The sequence below is a fragment of the Chlorocebus sabaeus genome, chromosome 3 (genome assembly GCF_047675955.1).
Source record: "Chlorocebus sabaeus isolate Y175 chromosome 3, mChlSab1.0.hap1, whole genome shotgun sequence".
NCBI classification, from domain to species: domain Eukaryota; kingdom Metazoa; phylum Chordata; class Mammalia; order Primates; family Cercopithecidae; genus Chlorocebus; species Chlorocebus sabaeus.
Window position 1 is genome coordinate 44,883,952 of NC_132906.1, and position 25,910 is coordinate 44,909,861.

Genomic DNA, 25,910 nt, shown 5'->3' on the forward strand with positions numbered 1-25,910 from the left:
GTTCAAAACTGGAAAGAAGCTTTCTGAGAAACTGATCTGTGTTCTCTTAATTCATGTCACAGAGTTACATCTTTCCCTTCAAGAAGCCTTTCGCTAAGGCTGTTCTTGTGTAATTGGCAAAGGGATATTTGGAAGCCCATAGAGGGGTATGGTGAAAAAGGAAATATCTTCCGTTCAAAACTGGAAAGAAGCTTTCTGAGAAACTGCTCTGTGTTCTGTTAATTCATCTCGCAGAGTTACATCTTTCCCTTCAAGAAGACTTTCGCTAAGGCTGTTCTTGTGGAATTGGCAAAGGAATATTTCGAAGCCCATAGAGGGCTATGGTGAAAAAGGAAATATCTTCCGTTCAAAACTGGAAAGAAGCTTTCTGAGAATCTGCTTTGTGTTCTGTTAATTCATCTCACAGAGTTACATCTTTCCCTTCAAGAAGCCTTTCGCTAAGGGTGTTCTTTTGGAATTGTCAAAGATAGTTGGAAGCCCATAGAGGGCTATGGTGAAAAAGGAAATATCTTCAGTTCACAACTGGAAAGGAGCTTTCTGAAAAACTGCTCTGTGTTCTGTTACTTCATTTCACAGAGTTACATCTTTCCCTTCAAGAAGCCTTTCGCTAAGGCTGTTCTTGTGGAATTGGCAAAGGGATATTAGGAAGCCCATAGAGGGCTATGGTGAAAAAGGAAATATCTTCCGTTCAAAACTGGAAAGAAGCTTTCTGAGAAACTGCTCTGTGTTCTGTTAATTCATCTCACAGAGTTACATCTTTCCCTTCAAGAAGCCTTTCGCTAAGGCTGTTCTTGTGGAATTGGCAAAGGGATATTTGAAAGCCCTTGGAGGGCTATGGTGAAAAAGGAAATATCTTCCGTTCAAAACTGGAAAAAAGCTTTCTGAGATACCGTTCTGTGTTCTGTTAATTCATCTCACAGAGTTACACCTTTCCCTTCAAGAAGCCTTTCTCTAAGGCTGTTCTTGTGGAATTGGCAAAGGGATATTTGGAAGCCCATAGAGGGCTATGGTGAAAAAGGAAATATCTTCCGTTCAAAACTGGAAAGAAGCTTTCTGAGAAACTGCTCTGTGTTCCGTTAATTCATCTCACAGAGTTACATCTTTCCCTTCAAGAAGCCTTTCGCTAAGGCTGTTCTTGTGGAATTGGCAAAGGGATATTTGGATGCCCATAGAGGCCTATGGTGAAAAAGGAAATATCTTCCGTTCAAAACTGGAAAGAAGCTTTCTGAGAAACTGCTCTGTGTTCTGTTAATTCACCTCACAGAGTTACATCTTTCCCCTCAAGAAGCCTTTCGCTAAGGCTGTTCTTGTGGAATTGGCAAAGGGATATTTGGAAGCCCATAGAGGGCTATGGTGAAAAAGGAAATATCTTCCGTTCAAAACTGGAAAAAAGCTTTCTCAGGAACTACTCTGTGTTATGTTAATTCATCTCACAGAGTTGCATCTTTCCCTTCAAGAAGCCTTTCGCTAAGGCTGTTCTTGTGGAATTGGCAAAGGGATATTTGGAAGCCCATAGAGGGCTATGCTGAAAAAGGAAATATCTTCCGTTCAAAACTGGAAAGAGACTTTCTGAGACACTGCTCTGTGTTCTGTTAATTCATCTCACAGAGTTACATCTTTCCCTTCAAGAAGCCTTTCGCTAAGGCTGTTCTTGTGGAATTGGCAAAGGGATATTTGGAAGCCCAAAGAGGGCTATGGTGAAAAAGGAAATATCTTCCGTTCAAAACTGGAAAGAAGCTTTCTGAAAAACTGCTCTGTGTTCTGTTAATTCATCTCACAGAGTTACATATTTCCCTTCAAGAAGACTTTCGCTAAGGCTGTTCTTGTGGAATTGGCAAAGGGATATTTGGAAGCCCATAGAGGGCTATGGTGAAAAAGGAAATATCTTCCGTTCAAAACTGGAAAGAAGCTTTCTGGGAAACTGCTCTGTGTTCTGTTAATTCATCTCACAGAGTTTCATCTTTCCCTTCAAGAAGCCTTTCGCTAAGGCTGTTCTTCTGGAATTGGCAAAGGGATATTTGGAAGCCCATAGAGGGCTACGGTGAAAAAGGAAATATCTTCCGTTCAAAACTTTGAAGAACTTTCTGAGAAACTGCTCTGTGTTCTCTTTATTCATCTCACAGTGTGACATCTTTCCCTTCAGGAAGCCTTTCGCTAAGGCTGTTCTTGTGGAATTGGCAAAGGGATATTTGGAAGCCCATAGAGGGCTATGGTGAAAAAGGAAATATCTTCCGTTCAAAACTGGAAAGAAGCTTTCTGAGAAACTGCTCTGTGTTCTCTTAATTCATGTCACAGAGTTACATCTTTCCCTTCAAGAAGCTTTTCGCTAAGGCTGTCCTTGTGGAATTGCCAAAGCGATATTTGGAAGCCCATAGAGGGCTATGGTGAAAAAGGAAATATCTTCCGTTCAAAACTGGAAAGAAGCTTTCTGAGAAACTGCTCTGTGTTCTGTTAATTCATCTCACAGAGTTACATCTTTCCCTTCAAGAAGCCTTTTCCTAAGGCTGTTCTTGTGGAATTGGCAAAGGGATATTTGGAAGCAAATAGAGGGCTATGGTGAAAAAGGAAATATCTTCCATTCAAAATTGGAAAGAAGCTTTCTGAGAAACTGCTCTGTGTTCTGTTAATTCATCTCACAGAGTTACATCTTTCCCTTCAAGAAGCCTTTCGCTAAGGCTGTCCTTGTGGAATTGCCAAAGCGATATTTGGAAGCCCATAGAGGGCTATGGTGAAAAAGGAAATATCTTCCGTTCAAATCTGGAAAGAAGATTTCTGAGAAACTGCTCTGTATTCTGTTAATTCATCTCACAGAGTTACATCTTTCCCTTCAAGAAGCCTTTCGCTAAGGCTGTTCTTGTGGAATTGGCAAAGAGATATTTGGAAGCCCGTAGAGGGCTATGGTGACAAAGGAAATATCTTCCGTTCAAAACTGGAAAGAAGCTTTCTGAGAAACTGCTCTGTGTTCTGTTAATTCATCTCACAGAGTTACATCTTTCCCTTCAAGAAGCCTTTCGCTAAGGCTGTTCTTGTGGAATTGGCAAAGGGATATTTGGAAGCCCATAGAGGGCTATATTGAAAAAGGAAATATCTTCCGTTCAAAACTGGAAAGAAGCTTTCTGAGAAACTGCTCTGTGTGCTGTTAATTCATCTCACAGAGTTACATCTTTCCCTTCAAGAAGCCTTTCGCTAAGGCTGTTCTTGTGGATTTGGGAAAGGGATATTTGGAAGCCCATAGATGGCTATGGTGAAAAAGGAAATATCTTCCGTTCAAAACTGGAAAGAAGCTTTCTGAGAAACTGCTCTGTGTTCTTTTAATTCATCTCACAGAGTTACATCTTTCCCTTCAAGAAGCCTTTCGCTAAGGCTGTTCTTGTGGAATTGGCAAAGGGAGATTTGGAAGCCCATAGAGGGCTATGGTGAAAAAGGAAATATCTTCCGTTCAAAACTTGAAAGAAGTTTCTGATAAACTGCTCTGTGTTCTGTTTATTCATCTCACAGAGTTACATCTTTCCCTTCAGGAAGCCTTTCGCTAAGGCTGTTCTTGTGGAATTGGCAAATGGATATTTGGAAGCCCATAGAGGGCTATGGTGAAAAAGGAAATATCTTCCGTTCAAAACTGGAAAGAAGCTTTCTGAGAAACTGATCTGTGTTCTCTTAATTCATGTCACAGAGTTACATCTTTCCCTTCAAGAAGCCTTTCGCTAAGGCTGTTCTTGTGGAATTGGCAAAGGGATATTTGGAAGCCCATAGAGGGCTATGGTGAAAAAGGAAATATCTTCCGTTCAAAACTGGAAAGAAGCTTTCTGAGAAACTGCTCTGTATTCTGTTAATTCATCTCACAGAGTTACATCTTTCCCTTCAAGAAGCCTTTCGCTAAGGCTGTTCTTGTGGAATTGGCAAAGGGATATTTGGAAGCCCATAGAGGGGTATGGTGAAAAAGGAAATATCTTCCGTTCAAAACTGGAAAGAAGCTTTCTGAGAAACTGCTCTGTGTTCTGTTAATTCATCTCGCAGAGTTACATCTTTCCCTTCAAGAAGCCTTTCGCTAAGGCTGTTCTTGTGGAATTGGCAAAGGAATATTTCGAAGCCCTAGAGGGCTATGGTGAAAAAGGAAATATCTTCCGTTCAAAACTGGAAAGAAGCTTTCTGAGAATCTGCTCTGTGTTCTGTTAATTCATCTCACAGAGTTACATCTTTCCCTTCAAGAAGCCTTTCGCTAAGGCTGTTCTTGTGGAATTGTCAAAGATAGTTGGAAGCCCATAGAGGGCTATGGTGAAAAAGGAAATATCTTCAGTTCACAACTGGATAGAAGCTTTCTGAAAAACTGCTCGGTGTTCTGTTACTTCATTTCACAGAGTTACATCTTTCCCTTCAAGAAGCCTTTCGCTAAGGCTGTTCTTGTGGAATTGGCAAAGGGATATTTGGAAGCCCTTAGAGGGCTATGGTGAAAAAGGAAATATCTTCCGTTCAAAACTGGAAAGAAGCTTTCTGGGAAACTGCTGTGTGTTCTGTTAATTCATCTCACAGAGTTACACCTTTCCCTTCAAGAAGCCTTTCGCTAAGGCTGTTCTTGTGGAATTGGCAAAGGGATATTTGGAAGCCCATAGAGGGCTATGGTGAAAAAGGAAATATCTTGCGTTCAAAACTGGAAAGAAGCATTCGGAGAAACTGCTCTGTGTTCTGTTAATTCATCTCACAGAGTTTCATCTTTCCCTTCAAGAAGCCTTTCGCTAACGCTGTTCTTGTGGAATTGGCAAAGTGATATTTGGAAGCCCATAGAGGGCTATGGTGAAAAAGGAAATATCTTCCGTTCAAAACTCAAAGAAGCTTTTTGAGAAACTGCTCTGTGTTCTGTTAATTCATCTCACAGAGTTACATCTTTCCCTTCAAGAAGCCTTTCGATAAGGCTGTTCTTGTGGAATTGGCAAAGGGATATTTGGAAGCCCATAGAGGGCTATGGTGAAAAAGGAAATATCTTCCGTTCAAAACTGGAAAGAAGCTTTCTGAGAAACTGCTCTGTGTTCTGTTAATTCATCTCACAGAGTTACATCTTTCCCTTCAAGAAGCCTTTCGCTAATGCTGTTCTTGTGGAATTGGCAAAGGGATATTTGGAAGCCCTTGGAGGGCTATGGTGAAAAAGGAAATATCTTCCGTTCAAAACTGGAAAGAATCTTTCTGAGATACCGTTCTGTGTTCTGTTAATTCATCTCACAGAGTTACACCTTTCCCTTCAAGAAGCCTTTCGCTAAGGCTGTTCTTGTGGAATTGGCAAAGGAATATTTGGAAGCCCATAGAGGGCTATGGTGAAAAAGGAAATATCTTCCGTTCAAAACTGGAAAGAAGCTTTCTGAGAAACTGCTCTGTGTTCTGTTATTTCATCTCACAGAGTTATATCTTTCCCTTCAAGAAGCCTTTCGCTAAGGCTGTTCTTGTGGAATTGGCAAAGGGATATTTGGAAGCACATAGAGGGCTATGGTGAAAATGGAAATATCTTCCGTTCAAAACTGGAAAGAAGCTTTCTGAGAAACTGCTCTGTGTTCCGTTAATTCATCTCACAGAGTTACATCTTTCCCTTCAAGAAGCCTTTCGCTAAGGCTGTTCTTGTGGAATTGGCAAAGGGATATTTGGAAGCCCATAGAGGGCTATGATGACAAAGGAAATATCTTCCGTTGAAACCTGGAAAGAAACTTTCTGAGAAACTGCTCTGTGTTCTGTTAATTCATCTCACAGTGTTACATCTTTTCCTTCAAGAAGCCTTTCGCTAAGGCTCTTCTTGTGGAATTGGCAAAGGGATATTTGGAAGCCCATAGAGGGCTATGGTGAAAAAGGAAATATCTTCCGTTCAAAACTGGAAAGAAGCTTTCTGAGAAACTGCTCTGTGTTCTGTTAATTCATCTCACAGAGTTACATCTTTCCCTGCAAGAAGCCTTTAGCTAATGCTGTTCTTGTGGAATTGCCAAAGGGATATTTGGAAGCCCTTGGAGGGCTATGGTGAAAAAGGAAATGTCTTCCGTTCAAAACTGGAAAGAAGCTTTCTGAGATACCGCTCTGTGTTCTGTTAATTCATCTCACAGAGTTACACCTTTCCCTTCAAGAAGCCTTTCGCTAAGGCTGTTCTTGTGGAATTGGCAAAGGAATATTTGGAAGCCCATAGAGGGCTATGGTGAAAAAGAAAATATCTTCCGTTCAAAACTGGAAAGAACCTTTCTGAGAAACTGCTCTGTGGTCTGTTATTTCATCTCACAGATTTATATGTTCCCCTTCAAGAAGTCTTTCGCTAAGGCTGTTCTTGTGGAATTGGCAAAGAGATATTTGGAAGCCCGTAGAGGGCTATGGTGAAAAAGGAAATATCTTCCGTTCAAAACTGCAATGAAGCTTTCTGAGAAACTGCTCTGTGTTCTGTTAATTCATCTCACAGAGTTACATCTTTCCCTTCAAGAAGCCTTTCGCTAAGGCTGTTCTTGTGGAATTGGCAAAGGGATATTTGGAAGCCCTTGGAGGGCTCTGGTGAAAAAGGAAATATCTTCCGTTCAAAACTGGAAAGAAGCCTTCTGAGAAACTGCTCTGTGTGCTGTTAATTCATCTCACAGAGTTACATCTTTCCCTTCAAGAAGCCTTTCGCTAAGGCTGTTCTTGTGGAATTGGCAAAGGGATATTTGGAAGCCCTTAGAGGGCTATGCTGAAAAAGGAAATATCTTCCGTTCAAAACTGGAAAGAAGCTTTCTGAGAAACTGCTCTGTGTTCTGTTAATTCAGCTCACAGAGTTACATCTTTCCCTTCAAGATGCCTTTCGCTAAGGCTGTTCTTGTGGAATTGGCAAAGGAATATTTCGAAGCCCATAGAGGGCTATGGTGAAAAAGGAAATATCTTCCGTTCAAAACTGGAAAGAAGCTTTCTGAGAAACTGCTCTGTGTTCTGTTCATTCATCTCAGAGAGTTACATCTTTCCCTTCAAGAAGCCTTTCGATAAGGCTGTTCTTGTGGAATTGGCAAAGGGATATTTGGAAGCCCTTAGAGGGCTATGCTGAAAAAGGAAATATCTTCCGTTCAAAACTGGAAAGAAGCTTTCTGAGAAACTGCTCTGTGTTCTGTTAATTCATCTCACAGTGTTACATATTTCCCTTCAAGAAGCCTTTCGCTAAGGCTGTTCTTGTGGAATTGTCAAAGATATTTGGAAGCCCATAGAGGGCTATGGTGAAAAAGGAAATATCTTCAGTTCACAACTGGAAAGAAGCTTTCTGAAAAATTGCTCTGTGTTCTGTTACTTCATTTCACAGAGTAACATCTTTCCCTTCAAGAAGCATTTCGCTAAGGCTGTTCTTGTGGAATTGCCAAAGGGATATTTGGAAGCCCATAGAGGGCTATGGCGAAAAAGGAAATATCTTCCGTTCAAAACTTGAAAGAAGTTTCTGAGAAACTGCTCTGTGTTCTGTTTATTCATCTCACAGAGTTACATCTTCCCCTTCAAGAAGCCTTTCGCTAAGGCTGTTCTTGTGGAATTGGCAAAGGGATATTTGGAAGCCCATAGAGGGCTATGGTCAAAAAGGAAATATCTTCCGTTCAAAACTGGAAAGAAGCTTTCTGAGAAACTGCTCTGTGTTCTCTTAATTCATGTCACAGAGTTACATCTTTCCCTTCAAGAAGCCTTTTGCTAAGGCTCTTCTTGTGGAATTGGCAAGGGATATTTGGAAGCCCATAGAGGGCTATGGTGAAAAAGGAAATATCTTCCGTTCAAAACTGGAAAGAAGCTTTCTGAGAAACTGCTCTGTGTTCTGTTAATTCATCTCACAGAGTTACTTCTTTCCCTTCAAGAAGCCTTTCGCTAAGGCTGTTCTTCTGGAATTGGCAAAGGGATATTTGGAAGCCCATAGAGGGCTACGGTGAAAAAGGAAATATCTTCCGTTCAAAACTTGAAAGAACTTTCTGAGAAACTGCTCTGTGTTCTCTTTATTCATCTCATAGTGTTACATCTTTCCCTTCAGGAAGCCTTTCGCTAAGGCTGTTCTTGTGGAATTGGCAAAGGGATATTTGGAAGCCCATAGAGGGCTATGCTGAAAAAGGAAATATCTTCCGTTCAAATCTGGAAAGAAGCTTTCTGAGAAACTGCTCTGTGTGCTGTTAATTCATCTCACAGAGTTACATCTTTCCCTTCAAGAAGCCTTTCGCTAAGGCTGTTCTTGTGGAATTGGCAAAGGGATATTTGGAAGCCCATAGAGGGCTATGGTGAAAAAGGAAATATCTTCCGTTCAAAACTGGAAAGAAGGTTTCTGAGAAACTGCTCTGTGTTCTGTTAATTCATCTCACAGAGTTATATCTTTCCCGTCAAGAAGCCTTTCGCTAAGGCTGTTCTTGTGGAATTGGCAAAGGGATATTTGGAAGCACATAGAGGGCTATGGTGAAAAAGGAAATATCTTCCATTCAAAACTGGAAAGAAGCATTCGGAGAAACTGCTCTGTGTTCTGTTAATTCATCTCACATAGTTACATCTTTCCCTTCAAGAAGCCTTTCGCTAAGGCTGTTCTTGTGGAATTGGCAAAGGAATATTTGGAAGCCCATAGAGGGCTGTGGTGAAAAAGAAAATATCTTCCGTTCAAAACTGGAAAGAAGCTTTCTGAGAAACTGCTCTGTGTTCTGTTATTTCATCTCACAGATTTATATGTTCCCCTTCAAGAAGTCTTTCGCTAAGGCTGTTCTTGTGGAATTGGCAAAGAGATATTTGGAAGCCCGTAGAGGGCTATGGTGAAAAAGGAAATATCTTCCGTTCAAAACTGCAAAGAAGCTTTCTGAGAAACTGCTCTGTGTTCTGTTAATTCATCTCACAGAGTTACATCTTTCCCTTCAAGAAGCCTTTCGATAAGGCTGTTCTTGTGGAATTGGCAAAGGGATATTTGGAAGCCCTTGGAGGGCTATGGTGAAAAAGGAAATATCTTCCGTTCAAAACTGGAAAGAAGCCTTCTGAGAAACTGCTCTGTGTGCTGTTAATTCATCTCACAGAGTTACATCTTTCCCTTCAAGAAGCCTTTCGCTAAGGCTGTTCTTGTGGAATTGGCAAAGGGATATTTGGAAGCCCTTAGAGGGCTATGCTGAAAAAGGAAATATCTTCCGTTCAAAACTGGAAAGAAGCTTTCTGAGAAACTGCTCTGTGTTCTGTTAATTCAGCTCACAGAGTTACATCTTTCCCTTCAAGATGCCTTTCGCTAAGGCTGTTCTTGTGGAATTGGCAAAGGAATATTTCGAAGCCCATAGAGGGCTATGGTGACAAAGGAAATATCTTCCGTTCAAAACTGGAAAGAAGCTTTCTGAGAAACTGCTCTGTGTTCTGTTCATTCATCTCAGAGAGTTACATCTTTCCCTTCAAGAAGCCTTTCGATAAGGCTGTTCTTGTGGAATTGGCAAAGGAATATTTCGAAGCCCATAGAGGGCTATGGTGAAAAAGGAAATATCTTCCGTTCAAAACTGGAAAGAAGCTTTCTGAGAAACTGCTCTGTGTTCTGTTAATTCATCTCACAGAGTTACATCTTTCCCTTCAAGAAGCCTTTCGCTAAGGCTGTTCTTGTGGAATTGTCAAAGATATTTGGAAGCCCATAGAGGGCTATGGTGAAAAAGGAAATATCTTCAGTTCACAACTGGAAAGAAGCTTTCTGAAAAATTGCTCTGTGTTCTGTTACTTCATTTCACAGAGTAACATCTTTCCCTTCAAGAAGCATTTCGCTAAGGCTGTTCTTGTGGAATTGCCAAAGGGATATTTGGAAGCCCATAGAGGGCTATGGTGAAAAAGGAAATATCTTCCGTTCAAAACTTGAAAGAAGTTTCTGAGAAACTGCTCTGTGTTCTGTTTATTCATCTCACAGAGTTACATCTTCCCCTTCAAGAAGCCTTTCGCTAAGGCTGTTCTTGTGGAATTGGCAAAGGGATATTTGGAAGCCCATAGAGGGCTATGGTCAAAAAGGAAATATCTTCCGTTCAAAACTGGAAAGAAGCTTTCTGAGAAACTGCTCTGTGTTCTCTTAATTCATGTCACAGAGTTACATCTTTCCCTTCAAGAAGCCTTTTGCTAAGGCTCTTCTTGTGGAATTGGCAAGGGATATTTGGAAGCCCATAGAGGGCTATGGTGAAAAAGGAAATATCTTCCGTTCAAAACTGGAAAGAAGCTTTCTGAGAAACTGCTCTGTGTTCTGTTAATTCATCTCACAGAGTTACTTCTTTCCCTTCAAGAAGCCTTTCGCTAAGGCTGTTCTTCTGGAATTGGCAAAGGGATATTTGGAAGCCCATAGAGGGCTACGGTGAAAAAGGAAATATCTTCCGTTCAAAACTTGAAAGAACTTTCTGAGAAACTGCTCTGTGTTCTCTTTATTCATCTCATAGTGTTACATCTTTCCCTTCAGGAAGCCTTTCGCTAAGGCTGTTCTTGTGGAATTGGCAAAGGGATATTTGGAAGCCCATAGAGGGCTATGGTGAAAAAGGAAATATCTTCCGTTCAAAACTGGAAAGAAGCTTTCTGAGAAACTGCTCTGTGTGCTGTTAATTCATCTCACAGAGTTACATCTTTCCCTTCAAGAAGCCTTTCGCTTAGGCTGTTCTTGTGGAATTGGCAAAGGGATATTTGGAAGCCCATAGAGGGCTATGGTGAAAAAGGAAATATCTTCCGTTCAAAACTGGAAAGAAGGTTTCTGAGAAACTGCTCTGTGTTCTGTTAATTCATCTCACAGAGTTATATCTTTCCCGTCAAGAAGCCTTTCGCTAAGGCTGTTCTTGTGGAATTGGCAAAGGGATATTTGGAAGCACATAGAGGGCTATGGTGAAAAAGGAAATATCTTCCGTTCAAAACTGGAAAGAAGCATTCGGAGAAACTGCTCTGTGTTCTGTTAATTCATCTCACAGAGTTTCATCTTTCCCTTCAAGAAGCCTTTCGCTAACGCTGTTCTTGTGGAATTGGCAAAGGGATATTTGGAAGCCCATAGAGGGCTATGGTGAAAAAGGAAATATCTTCCGTTCAAAACTCAAAGAAGCTTTTTGAGAAACTGCTCTGTGTTCTGTTAATTCATCTCACAGAGTTACATCTTTCCCTTCAATAAGCCTTTCGATAAGGCTGTTCTTGTGGAATTGGCAAAGGGATATTTGGAAGCCCCTAGAGGGCTATGGTGAAAAAGGAAATATCTTCCGTTCAAAACTGGAAAGAAGCTTTCTGAGAAACTGCTCTGTGTTCTCTTAATTCATCTCACAGAGTTACATCTTTCCCTTCAAGAAGCCTTTCGCTAATGCTGTTCTTGTGGAATTGGCAAAGGGATATTTGGAAGCCCTTGGAGGGCTATGGTGAAAAAGGAAATATCTTCCGTTCAAAACTGGAAAGAAGCTTTCTGAGATACCGTTCTGTGTTCTGTTAATTCATCTCACAGAGTTACACCTTTCCCTTCAAGAAGCCTTTCGCTAAGGCTGTTCTTGTGGAATTGGCAAAGGAATATTTGGAAGCCCATAGAGGGCTATGTTGAAAAAGGAAATATCTTCTGTTCAAAACTGGAAAGAAGCTTTCTGAGAAACTTCTCTGTGTTCTGTTATTTCATCTCACAGAGTTATATCTTTCCCTTCAAGAAGCCTTTCGCTAAGGCTGTTCTTGTGGAATTGGCAAAGGGATATTTGGAAGCCCATAGAGGGCTATGGTGAAAAAGGAAATATCTTCCGTTCAAAACTGGAAAGAAGCTTTCTGAGAAACTGCTCTGTGTTCCGTTAATTCATCTCACAGAGTTACATCTTTCCCTTCAAGAAGCCTTTCGCTAAGGCTGTTCTTGTGGAATTGGCAAAGGGATATTTGGAAGCCCATAGAGGGCTATGATGACATAGGAAATATCTTCCGTTGAAACCTGGAAAGAAACATTCTGAGAAACTGCTCTGTGTTCTGTTAATTCATCTCACAGAGTTGCATCTTTCCCTTCAAGAAGCCTTTCGCTAAGGCTGTTCTTGTGGAATTGGCAAAGGGATATTTGGAAGCCCATAGAGGGCTATGGTGAAAAAGGAAATATCTTCCGTTCAAATCTGGAAAGAAGATTTCTGAGAAACTGCTCTGTGTTCTGTTAATTCATCTCACAGAGTTACATCTTTCCCTTCAAGAAGCCTTTCGCTAAGGCTGTTCTTGTGGAATTGGCAAAGGGATATTTGGAAGCCCATAGACGGCTATGGTGAAAAAGGAAATATCTTCCGTTCAAAACTGGAAAGAAGCTTTCTGAGAAACTGCTCTGTATTCTGTTAATTCATCTCACAGAGTTACATCTTTCCCTTCAAGAAGCCTTTCGCTAAGGCTGTTCTTGTGGAATTGGGAAAGGGATATTTGGAAGCCCATAGAGGGCTATGGTGAAAAAGGAAATATCTTCCGTTCAAAACTGGAAAGAAGCATTCTGTGAAACTGCTCTGTGTTCTGTTTATTCATCTCACAGAGTTACATCTTTCCCTTCAGGAAGCCTTTCGCTAAGGCTGTTCTTGTGGAATTGGCAAATGGATATTTGGAAGCCCATAGAGGGCTATGGTGAAAAAGAAAATATCTTCCGTTCAAAACTGGAAAGAAGCTTTCTGAGAAACTGCTCTGTGTTCTGTTATTTCATCTCACAGATTTATATGTTCCCCTTCAAGAAGTCTTTCGCTAAGGCTGTTCTTGTGGAATTGGCAAAGAGATATTTGGAAGCCCGTAGAGGGCTATGGTGAAAAAGGAAATATCTTCCGTTCAAAACTGCAAAGAAGCTTTCTGAGAAACTGCTCTGTGTTCTGTTAATTCATCTCACAGAGTTACATCTTTCCCTTCAAGAAGCCTTTCGATAAGGCTGTTCTTGTGGAATTGGCAAAGGGATATTTGGAAGCCCTTGGAGGGCTATGGTGAAAAAGGAAATATCTTCCGTTCAAAACTGGAAAGAAGCCTTCTGAGAAACTGCTCTGTGTGCTGTTAATTCATCTCACAGAGTTACATCTTTCCCTTCAAGAAGCCTTTCGCTAAGGCTGTTCTTCTGGAATTGGCAAAGGGATATTTGGAAGCCCTTAGAGGGCTATGCTGAAAAAGGAAATATCTTCCGTTCAAAACTGGAAAGAAGCTTTCTGAGAAACTGCTCTGTGTTCTGTTAATTCAGCTCACAGAGTTACATCTTTCCCTTCAAGATGCCTTTCGCTAAGGCTGTTCTTGTGGAATTGGCAAAGGAATATTTCGAAGCCCATAGAGGGCTATGGTGACAAAGGAAATATCTTCCGTTCAAAACTGGAAAGAAGCTTTCTGAGAAACTGCTCTGTGTTCTGTTCATTCATCTCAGAGAGTTACATCTTTCCCTTCAAGAAGCCTTTCGATAAGGCTGTTCTTGTGGAATTGGCAAAGGAATATTTCGAAGCCCATAGAGGGCTATGGTGAAAAAGGAAATATCTTCCGTTCAAAACTGGAAAGAAGCTTTCTGAGAAACTGCTCTGTGTTCTGTTAATTCATCTCACAGAGTTACATCTTTCCCTTCAAGAAGCCTTTCGCTAAGGCTGTTCTTGTGGAATTGTCAAAGATATTAGAAGCCCATAGAGGGCTATGGTGAAAAAGGAAATATCTTCAGTTCACAACTGGAAAGAAGCTTTCTGAAAAATTGCTCTGTGTTCTGTTACTTCATTTCACAGAGTAACATCTTTCCCTTCAAGAAGCATTTCGCTAAGGCTGTTCTTGTGGAATTGCCAAAGGGATATTTGGAAGCCCATAGAGGGCTATGGTGAAAAAGGAAATATCTTCCGTTCAAAACTTGAAAGAAGTTTCTGAGAAACTGCTCTGTGTTCTGTTTATTCATCTCACAGAGTTACATCTTCCCCTTCAAGAAGCCTTTCGCTAAGGCTGTTCTTGTGGAATTGGCAAAGGGATATTTGGAAGCCCATAGAGGGCTATGGTCAAAAAGGAAATATCTTCCGTTCAAAACTGGAAAGAAGCTTTCTGAGAAACTGCTCTGTGTTCTCTTAATTCATGTCACAGAGTTACATCTTTCCCTTCAAGAAGCCTTTTGCTAAGGCTCTTCTTGTGGAATTGGCAAGGGATATTTGGAAGCCCTTAGAGGGCTATGGTGAAAAAGGAAATATCTTCCGTTCAAAACTGGAAAGAAGCTTTCTGAGAAACTGCTCTGTGTTCTGTTAATTCATCTCACAGAGTTACTTCTTTCCCTTCAAGAAGCCTTTCGCTAAGGCTGTTCTTCTGGAATTGGCAAAGGGATATTTGGAAGCCCATAGAGGGCTACGGTGAAAAAGGAAATATCTTCCGTTCAAAACTTGAAAGAACTTTCTGAGAAACTGCTCTGTGTTCTCTTTATTCATCTCATAGTGTTACATCTTTCCCTTCAGGAAGCCTTTCGCTAAGGCTGTTCTTGTGGAATTGGCAAAGGGATATTTGGAAGCCCATAGAGGGCTATGGTGAAAAAGGAAATATCTTCCGTTCAAAACTGGAAAGAAGCTTTCTGAGAAACTGCTCTGTGTGCTGTTAATTCATCTCACAGAGTTACATCTTTCCCTTCAAGAAGCCTTTCGCTTAGGCTGTTCTTGTGGAATTGGCAAAGGGATATTTGGAAGCCCATAGAGGGCTATGGTGAAAAAGGAAATATCTTCCGTTCAAAACTGGAAAGAAGGTTTCTGAGAAACTGCTCTGTGTTCTGTTAATTCATCTCACAGAGTTATATCTTTCCCGTCAAGAAGCCTTTCGCTAAGGCTGTTCTTGTGGAATTGGCAAAGGGATATTTGGAAGCACATAGAGGGCTATGGTGAAAAAGGAAATATCTTCCGTTCAAAACTGGAAAGAAGCATTCGGAGAAACTGCTCTGTGTTCTGTTAATTCATCTCACAGAGTTTCATCTTTCCCTTCAAGAAGCCTTTCGCTAACGCTGTTCTTGTGGAATTGGCAAAGGGATATTTGGAAGCCCATAGAGGGCTATGGTGAAAAAGGAAATATCTTCCGTTCAAAACTGGAAAGAAGCTTTCTGAGAAACTGCTCTGTGTTCCGTTAATTCATCTCACAGAGTTACATCTTTCCCTTCAAGAAGCCTTTCGCTAAGGCTGTTCTTGTGGAATTGGCAAAGGGATATTTGGAAGCCCATAGAGGGCTATGATGACATAGGAAATATCTTCCGTTGAAACCTGGAAAGAAACATTCTGAGAAACTGCTCTGTGTTCTGTTAATTCATCTCACAGAGTTGCATCTTTCCCTTCAAGAAGCCTTTCGCTAAGGCTGTTCTTGTGGAATTGGCAAAGGGATATTTGGAAGCCCATAGAGGGCTATGGTGAAAAAGGAAATATCTTCCGTTCAAATCTGGAAAGAAGATTTCTGAGAAACTGCTCTGTGTTCTGTTAATTCATCTCACAGAGTTACATCTTTCCCTTCAAGAAGCCTTTCGCTAAGGCTGTTCTTGTGGAATTGGCAAAGGGATATTTGGAAGCCCATAGAGGGCTATGGTGAAAAAGGAAATATCTTCCGTTCAAAACTGGAAAGAAGCTTTCTGAGAAACTGCTCTGTATTCTGTTAATTCATCTCACAGAGTTACATCTTTCCCTTCAAGAAGCCTTTCGCTAAGGCTGTTCTTGTGGAATTGGGAAAGGGATATTTGGAAGCCCATAGAGGGCTATGGTGAAAAAGGAAATATCTTCCGTTCAAAACTGGAAAGAAGCATTCTCTGAAACTGCTCTGTGTTCTGTTTATTCATCTCACAGAGTTACATCTTTCCCTTCAGGAAGCCTTTCGCTAAGGCTGTTCTTGTGGAATTGGCAAATGGATATTTGGAAGCCCATAGAGGGCTATGGTGAAAAAGGAAATATCTTCCGTTCAAAACTGGAAAAAAGCTTTCTGAGAAACTGATCTGTGTTCTCTTAATTCATGTCACAGAGTTACATCTTTCCCTTCAAGAAGCCTTTCGCTAAGGCTGTTCTTGTGGAATTGGCAAAGGGATATTTGGAATCCCCTAGAGGGCTATGGTGAAAAAGGAAATATCTTCCGTTCAAAACTGGAAAGAAGCTTTCTGAGAAACTGCTCTGTATTCTGTTAATTCATCTCACAGAGTTACATCTTTCCCTTCAGGAAGCCTTTCGCTAAGGCTGTTCTTGTGGAATTGGCAAAGGGATATTTGGAAGCCCATAGAGGGGTATCGTGAAAAAGGAAATATCTTCCGTTCAAAACTGGAAAGAAGCTTTCTGAGAAACTGCTCTGTGTTCTGTTAATTCATCTCGCAGAGTTACATCTTTCCCTTCAAGAAGACTTTCGCTAAGGCTGTTCTTGTGGAATTGGCAAAGGAATATTTCGAAGCCCATAGAGGGCTATGGTGAAAAAGGAAATATCTTCCGTTCAAAACTGGAAAGAAGCTTTCTGAGAATCTGCTCTGTGTTCTGTTAATTCATCTCACAGAGTTACATCTTTCCCTTCAAGAAGCCTTTCGCTAAGGCTGTTCTTGTGGAATTGTCAAAGATAGTTGGAAGCCCATAGAGGGCTATGGTGAAAAAGGAAATATCTTCAGTTCACAACTGGAAAGGAGCTTTCTGAAAAACTGCTCTGTGTTCTGTTACTTCATTTCACAGAGTTACATCTTTCCCTTCAAGAAGCCTTTCGCTAAGGCTGTTCTTGTGGAATTGGCAAAGGGATATTAGGAAGCCCATAGAGGGCTATGGTGAAAAAGGAAATATCTTCCGTTCAAAACTGGAAAGAAGCTTTCTGAGAAACTGCTCTGTGTTCTGTTAATTCATCTCACAGAGTTACATCTTTCCCTTCAAGAAGCCTTTCGCTAATGCTGTTCTTGTGGAATTGGCAAAGGGATATTTGAAAGCCCTTGGAGGGCTATGGTGAAAAAGGAAATATCTTCCGTTCAAAACTGGAAAGAAGCTTTCTGAGATACCGTTCTGTGTTCTGTTAATTCATCTCACAGAGTTACACCTTTCCCTTCAAGAAGCCTTTCTCTAAGGCTGTTCTTGTGGAATTGGCAAAGGGATATTTGGAAGCCCATAGAGGGCTATGGTGAAAAAGGAAATATCTTCCGTTCAAAACTGGAAAGAAGCTTTCTGAGAAACTGCTCTGTGTTCCGTTAATTCATCTCACAGAGTTACATCTTTCCCTTCAAGAAGCCTTTCGCTAAGGCTGTTCTTGTGGAATTGGCAAAGGGATATTTGGAAGCCCATAGAGGGCTATGGTGAAAAAGGAAATATCTTCCGTTCAAAACTGGAAAGAAGCTTTCTGAGAAACTGCTCTGTGTTCTGTTAATTCATCTCACAGAGTTACATCTTTCCCTTCAAGAAGCCTTTAGCTAATGCTGTTCTTGTGGAATTGCCAAAGGGATATTTGGAAGCCCTTGGAGGGCTATGGTGAAAAAGGAAATATCTTCCGTTCAAAACTGGAAAGAAGCTTTCTGAGATACCGCTCTGTGTTCTGTTAATTCATCTCACAGAGTTACACCTTTCCCTTCAAGAAGCCTTTCGCTAAGGCTGTTCTTGTGGAATTGGCAAAGGAATATTTGGAAGCCCGTAGAGGGCTATGGTGAAAAAGAAAATATCTTCCGTTCAAAACTGGAAAGAAGCTTTCTGAGAAACTGCTCTGTGTTCTGTTATTTCATCTCACAGATTTATATGTTCCCCTTCAAGAAGCCTTTCGCTTAGGCTGTTCTTGTGGAATTGGCAAAGAGATATTTGGAAGCCCGTAGAGGGCTATGGTGAAAAAGGATATATCTTCCGTTCAAAACTGCAAAGAAGCTTTCTGAGAAACTGCTCTGTGTTCTGTTAATTCATCTCACAGAGTTACATCTTTCCCTTCAAGAAGCCTTTCGCTAAGGCTGTTCTTGTGGAATTGGCAAAGGGGATATTTGCAAGCCCTTGGAGGGCTATGGTGAAAAAGGAAATATCTTCGGTTCAAAACTGGAAAGAAGCCTTCTGAGAAACTGCTCTGTGTGCTGTTAATTCATCTCACAGAGTTACATCTTTCCCTTCAAGAAGCCTTTCGCTAAGGCTGTTCTTGTGGAATTGGCAAAGGGATATTTGGAAGCCCTTGGAGGGCTATGGTGAAAAAGGAAATATCTTCCGTTCAAAACTGGAAAGAAGCCTTCTGAGAAACTGCTCTGTGTGCTGTTAATTCATCTCACAGAGTTACATCTTTCCCTTCAAGAAGCCTTTCGCTAAGGCTGTTCTTGTGGAATTGGCAAAGGGATATTTGGAAGCCCTTAGAGGGCTTTGCTGAAAAAGGAAATATCTTCCGTTCAAAACTGGAAAGAAGCTTTCTGAGAAACTGCTCTGTGTTCTGTTAATTCAGCTCACAGAGTTACATCTTTCCCTTCAAGATGCCTTTCGCTAAGGCTGTTCTTGTGGAATTGGCAAAGGAATATTTCGAAGCCCATAGAGGGCTATGGTGAAAAAGGAAATATCTTCCGTTCAAAACTGGAAAGAAGCTTTCTGAGAAACTGCTCTGTGTTCTGTTAATTCATCTCACAGAGTTACATCTTTCCCTTCAAGAAGCCTTTCGATAAGGCTGTTCTTGTGGAATTGGCAAAGGGATATTTGGAAGCCCTTAGAGGGCTATGCTGAAAAAGGAAATATCTTCCGTTCAAAACTGGAAAGAAGCTTTCTGAGAAACTGCTCTGTGTTCTGTTAATTCAGTTCACAGAGTTACATCTTTCCCTTCAAGATGCCTTTCGCTAAGGCTGTTCTTGTGGAATTGGCAAAGGAATATTTCGAAGCCCATAGAGGGCTATGGTGAAAAAGGAAATATCTTCCGTTCAAAACTGGAAAGAAGCTTTCTGAGAAACTGCTCTGTGTTCTGTTAATTCATCTCACAGAGTTACATCTTTCCCTTCAAGAAGCCTTTCGCTAAGGCTGTTCTTGTGGAATTGTCAAAGATATTTGGAAGCCCATAGAGGGCTATGGTGAAAAAGGAAATATCTTCAGTTCACAACTGGAAAGAAGCTTTCTGAAAAATTGCTCTGTGTTCTGTTACTTCATTTCACAGAGTAACATCTTTCCCTTCAAGAAGCCTTTCGCTAAGGCTGTTCTTGTGGAATTTCCAAAGGGATATTTGGAAGCCCATAGAGGGCTATGGTGAAAAAGGAAATATCTTCCGTTCAAAACTTGAAAGAAGTTTCTGAGAAACTGCTCTGTGTTCTGTTTATTCATCTCACAGAGTTACATCTTTCCCTTCAAGAAGCCTTTCGCTAAGGCTGTTCTTGTGGAATTGGCAAAGGGATATTTGGAAGCCCATAGAGGGCTATGGTCAAAAAGGAAATATCTTCCGTTCAAAACTGGAAAGAAGCTTTCTGAGAAACCGCTCTGTGTTCTCTTAATTCATGTCACAGAGTTACATCTTTCCCTTCAAGAAGCCTTTTGCTAAGGCTCTTCTTGTGGAATTGGCAAGGGATATTTGGAAGCCCATAGAGGGCTATGGTGAAACAGGAAATATCTTCCGTTCAAAACTGGAAAGAAGCTTTCTGAGAAACTGCTCTGTGTTCTGTTAATTCATCTCACAGAGTTACTTCTTTCCCTTCAAGAAGCCTTTCGCTAAGGCTGTTCTTCTGGAATTGGCAAAGGGATATTTGGAAGCCCATAGAGGGCTACGGTGAAAAAGGAAATATCTTCCGTTCAAAACTTGAAAGAACTTTCTGAGAAACTGCTCTGTGTTCTCTTTATTCATCTCACAGTGTTACATCTTTCCCTTCAGGAAGCCTTTCGCTAAGGCTGTTCTTGTGGAATTGGCAAAGGGATATTTGGAAGCCCATAGAGGGCTATGGTGAAAAAGGAAATATCTTCCGTTCAAAACTGGAAAGAAGCTTTCTGAGAAACTGCTCTGTATGCTGTTAATTCATCTCACAGAGTTACATCTTTCCCTTCAAGATGCCTTTCGCTAAGGCTGTTCTTGTGGAATTGGCAAAGGGATATTTGGAAGCCCATAGAGGGCTATGGTGAAAAAGGAAATATCTTCCGTTCAAAACTGGAAAGAAGGTTTCTGAGAAACTGCTCTGTGTTCTGTTAATTCATCTCACAGAGTTATATCTTTCCCGTCAAGAAGCCTTTCGCTAAGGCTGTTCTTGTGGAATTGGCAAAGGGATATTTGGAAGCACATAGAGGGCTATGGTGAAAAAGGAAATATCTTCCGTTCAAAACTGGAAAGAAGCATTCGGAGAAACTGCTCTGTGTTCTGATAATTCATCTCACAGAGTTTCATCTTTCCCTTCAAGAAGCCTTTCGCTAACGCTGTTCTTGTGGAATTGGCAAAGGGATATTTGGAAGCCCATAGAGGGCTATGGTGAAAAAGGAAATATCTTCCGTTCAAAACTCAAAGAAGCTTTTTGAGAAACTGCTCTGTGTTCTGTTAATTCATCTCACAGAGTTACATCTTTCCCTTCAATAAACCTTTCGCTAAGGCTGTTCTTGTGGAATTGGCAAAGGGATATTTGGAAGCCCATAGAGGGCTATGGTGAAAAAGGAAATATCTTCCGTTCAAAACTGGAAAGAAGCTTTCTGAGAAACTGCTCTGTGTTCTCTTAATTCATCTCACAGAGTTACATCTTTCCCTTCAAGAAGCCTTTCGCTAATGCTGTTCTTGTGGAATTGGCAAAGGGATATTTGGAAGCCCTTGGAGGGCTATGGTGAAAAAGGAAATATCTTCCGTTCAAAACTGGAAAGAAGCTTTCTGAGATACCGTTCTGTGTTCTGTTAATTCATCTCACAGAGTTACACCTTTCCCTTCAAGAAGCCTTTCGCTAAGGCTGTTCTTGTGGAATTGGCAAAGGAATATTTGGAAGCCCATAGAGGGCTATGTTGAAAAAGGAAATATCTTCCGTTCAAAACTGGAAAGAAGCTTTCTGAGAAACTTCTCTGTGTTCTGTTATTTCATCTCACAGAGTTATATCTTTCCCTTCAAGAAGCCTTTCGCTAAGGCTGTTCTTGTGGAATTGGCAAAGGGATATTTGGAAGCCCATAGAGGGCTATGGTGAAAAAGGAAATATCTTCCGTTCAAAACTGGAAAGAAGCTTTCTGAGAAACTGCTCTGTGTTCCGTTAATTCATCTCACAGAGTTACATCTTTCCCTTCAAGAAGCCTTTCGCTAAGGCTGTTCTTGTGGAATTGGCAAAGGGATATTTGGAAGCCCATAGAGGGCTATGATGACAAAGGAAATATCTTCCGTTGAAACCTGGAAAGAAACATTCTGAGAAACTGCTCTGTGTTCTGTTAATTCATCTCACAGTGTTACATCTTTTCCTTCAAGAAGCCTTTCGCTCTGGCTCTTCTTGTGGAATTGGCAAAGGGATATTTGGAAGCCCATAGAGGGCTATGGTGAAAAAGGAAATATCTTCCGTTCAAAACTGGAAAGAAGCTTTCTGAGAAACTGCTCTGTGTTCTGTTAATTCACCTCACAGAGTTACGTCTTTCCCCTCAAGAAGCCTTTCGCTAAGGCTGTTCTTGTGGAATTGGCAAAGGGATATTTGGAAGCCCATAGAGGGCTATGGTGAAAAAGGAAATATCTTCCGTTCAAAACTGGAAAGAAGCTTTCTCAGAAACTACTCTGTGTTATGTTAATTCATCTCACAGAGTTACATCTTTCCCTTCAAGAAGCCTTTCGCTAAGGCTGTTCTTGTGGAATTGGCAAAGGGATATTTGGAAGCCCATAGAGGGCTATGCTGAAAAAGGAAATATCTTCCGTTCAAAACTGGAAAGAAGCTTTCTGAGAAACTGCTCTGTGTTCTTTTAATTCATCTCACAGAGTTACATCTTTCCCTTCAAGATGCCTTTCGCTAAGGCTGTTCTTGTGGAATTGGCAAAGGAATATTTCGAAGCCCATAGAGGGCTATGGTGAAAAAGGAAATATCTTCCGTTCAAAACTGGAAAGAAGCTTTCTCAGAAACTGCTCTGTGTTCTGTTAATTCATCTCACAGAGTTACATCTTTCCCTTCAAGAAGCCTTTCGCTAAGGCTGTTCTTGTGGAATTGGCAAAGGGATATTTGGAAGCCCATAGAGGGCTATGGTGAAAAAGGAAATATCTTCAGTTCACAACTGGAAAGAAGCTTTCTGAAAAACTGCTCTGTGTTCTGTTACTTCATTTCACACAGTAACATCTTTCCCTTCAAGAAGCCTTTCGCTAAGGCTGTTCTTGTGGAATTGGCAAAGGGATATTTGGAAGCCCATAGAGGGCTATGGTGAAAAAGGAAATATCTTCCGTTCAAAACTTGAAAGAAGTTTCTGAGAAACTGCTCTATGTTCTGTTTATTCATCTCACAGAGTTACATCTTTCCCTTCAAGAAGCCTTTCGCTAAGGCTGTTCTTGTGGAATTGGCAAAGGGATATTTGGAAGCCCATAGAGGGCTATGGTCAAAAAGGAAATATCTTCCGTTCAAAACTGGAAAGAAGCTTTCTGAGAAACTGCTCTGTGTTCTCTTAATTCATGTCACAGAGTTACATCTTTCCCTTCAAGAAGCCTTTTGCTAAGGCTGTTCTTGTTGAATTGGCAAAGGGATATTTGGAAGCCCATAGAGGGCTATGGTGAAAAAGGAAATATCTTCCGTTCAAAACTGGAAAGAAGCTTTCTGAGAAACTGCTCTGTGTTCTGTTAATTCATCTCACAGAGTTACATCTTTCCCTTCAAGAAGCCTTTCGCTAAGGCTGTTCTTGTGGAATTGTCAAAGATAGTTTGAAGCCCATAGAGGGATATGGTGAAAAAGGAAATATCTTCAGTTCACAACTGGAAAGGAGCTTTCTGAAAAACTGCTCTGTGTTCTGTTACTTCATTTCACAGAGTTACATCTTTCCCTTCAAGAAGCCTTTCGCTAAGGCTGTTCTTGTGGAATTGGCAAAGGGATATTCGGAAGCCCATAGAGGGCTATGGTGAAAAAGGAAATATCTTCCGTTCAAAACTGGAAAGAAGCTTTCTGAGAAACTGCTGTGTGTTCTGTTAATTCATCTCACAGAGTTACATCTTTCCCTTCAAGAAGATTTTCGCTAAGGCTGTTCTTGTGGAATTGGCAAAGGGATATTTGGAAGCAAATAGAGGGCTATGGTGAAAAAGGAAATATCTTCCGTTCAAAACTGGAAAGAAGCTTTCTGAGAAACTGCTCTGTGTTCTGTTAATTCATCTCACAGAGTTACATCTTTCCCTTCAAGAAGCCTTTCGCTAAGGCTGTTCTTGTGGAATTGGCAAAGGGATATTTGGAAGCCCATAGAGGGCTATGGTGAAAAAGGAAATATCTTCCGTTCAAAACTGGAAAGAAGCTTTCGGAGAAACTGCTCTGTGTTCTGTTAATTCATCTCACAGAGCTGCATCTTTCCCTTCAAGAAGCCTTTCGCTAAGGCTGTTCTTGTGGAATTGGCAAAGGGATATTTGGAAGCCCATAGAGGGCTATGGTGACAAAGGAAATATCTTCCGTTGAAACCTGGAAAGAAACTTTCTGAGAAACTGCTCTGTGTTCTGTTAATTCATCTCACAGTGTTACATCTTTTCCTTCAAGAAGCCTTTCGCTAAGGCTGTTCTTGTGGAATTGGCAAAGGGATATTTGGAAGCCCATAGAGGGCTATGGTGAAAAAGGAAATATCTTCCGTTCAAAACTGGAAAGAAGCTTTCTGAGAAACTGCTCTGTGTTCTGTTATTTCATCTCACAGATTTATATGTTCCCCTTCAAGAAGCCTTTCCCTAAGGCTGTTCTTGTGGAATTGGCAAAGAGATATTTGGAAGCCCGTAGAGGGCTATGGTGAAAAAGGAAATATCTTCCGTTCAAAACTGCAAAGAAGCTTTCTGAGAAACTGCTCTGTGTTCTGTTAATTCATCTCACAGAGTTACATCTTTCCCTTCAAGAAGCCTTTCGCTAAGGCTGTTCTTGTGGAATTGGCAAAGGGATATTTGCAAGCCCTTGGAGGGCTATGGTGAAAAAGGAAATATCTTCCGTTCAAAACTGGAAGGAAGCCTTCTGAGAAACTGCTCTGTGTGTTGTTAATTCATCTCACAGAGTTACATCTTTCCCTTCAAGAAGCCTTTCGCTAAGGCTGTTCTTGTGGAATTGGCAAAGGGATATTTGGAAGCCCTTAGAGGGCTATGCTGAAAAAGGAAATATCTTCCGTTCAAAACTGGAAAGAAGCTTTCTGAGAAACTGCTCTGTGTTCTGTTAATTCAGCTCACAGAGTTACATCTTTCCCTTCAAGATGCCTTTCGCTAAGGCTGTTCTTGTGGAATTGGCAAAGGAATATTTAGAAGCCCATAGAGGGCTATGGTGAAAAAGGAAATATCTTCCGTTCAAAACTGGAAAGAAGCTATCTGAGAAACTACTCTGTGTTCTGTTAATTCATCTCACAGAGTTACATCTTTCCCTTCAAGAAGCCTTTCGATAAGGCTGTTCTTGTGGAATTGGCAAAGGGATATTTGGAAGCCCTTAGAGGGCTATGCTGAAAAAGGAAATATCTTCCGTTCAAAACTGGAAAGAAGCTTTCTGAGAAACTGTTCTGTGTTCTGTTAATTCACCTCACAGAGTTACATCTTTCCCTTCAAGATGCCTTTCGCTAAGGCTGTTCTTGTGGAATTGGCAAAGGAATATTTCGAAGCCCACAGAGGGCTATGGTGAAAAAGGAAATATCTTCCGTTCAAAACTGGAAAGAAGCTTTCTGAGAAACTGCTCTGTGTTCTGTTAATTCATCTCACAGAGTTACATCTTTCCCTTCAAGAAGCCTTTCGCTAACGCTGTTCTTGTGGAATTGGCAAAGGGATATTTGGAAGCACATAGAGGGCTATGGTGAAAAAGGAAATATCTTCCGTTCAAAACTCAAAGAAGCTTTTTGAGAAACTGCTCTGTGTTCTGTTAATTCATCTCACAGAGTTACATCTTTCCCTTCAAGAAGCCTTTCGATAAGGCTGTTCTTGTGGAATTGGCAAAGGGATATTTGGAAGCCCATAGAGGGCTATGGTGAAAAAGGAAATCTCTTCCGTTCAAAACTGGAAAGAGGCTTTCTGAGAAACTGCTCTGTGTTCTGTTAATTCATCTCACAGAGTTACATCTTTCCCTTCAAGAAGCCTTTCGCTAATGCTGTTCTTGTGGAATTGGCAAAGGGATATTTGGAAGCCCTTGGAGGGCTATGGTGAAAAAGGAAATATCTTCCGTTCAAAACTGGAAAGAAGCTTTCTGAGATACCGTTCTGTGTTCTGTTAATTCATCTCACAGAGTTACACCTTTCCCTTCAAGAAGCCTTTCGCTAAGGCTGTTCTTGTGGAATTGGCAAAGGAATATTTGGAAGCCCATAGAGGGCTATGGTGAAAAAGGAAATATCTTCCGTTCAAAACTGGAAAGAAGCTTTCTGAGAAACTTCTCTGTGTTCTGTTATTTCATCTCACAGAGTTATATCTTTCCCTTCAAGAAGCCTTTCGCTAAGGCTGTTCTTGTGGAATTGGCAAAGGGATATTTGGAAGCCCATAGAGGGCTATGGTGAAAAAGGAAATATCTTCCGTTCAAAACTGGAAAGAAGCTTTCTGAGAAACTGCTCTGTGTTCCGTTAATTCATCTCACAGAGTTACATCTTTCCCTTCAAGAAGCCTTTCGCTAAGGCTGTTCTTGTGGAATTGGCAAAGGGATATTTGGAAGCCCATAGAGGGCTATGATGACAAAGGAATTATCTTCCGTTGAAACCTGAAAATAAACTTTCTGAGAAACTGCTCTGTGTTCTGTTAATTCATCTCACAGTGTTACATCTTTTCCTTCAAGAAGCCTTTCGCTAAGGCTCTTCTTGTGGAATTGGCAAAGGGATATTTGGAAGCCCATAGAGGGCTATGGTGAAAAAGGAAATATCTTCCGTTCAAAACTCAAAGAAGCTTTTTGAGAAACTGCTCTGTGTTCTGTTAATTCATCTCACAGAGTTACATCTTTCCCTTCAAGAAGCCTTTCGATAAGGCTGTTCTTGTGGAATTGGCAAATGGATATTTGGAAGCCCATAGAGGGC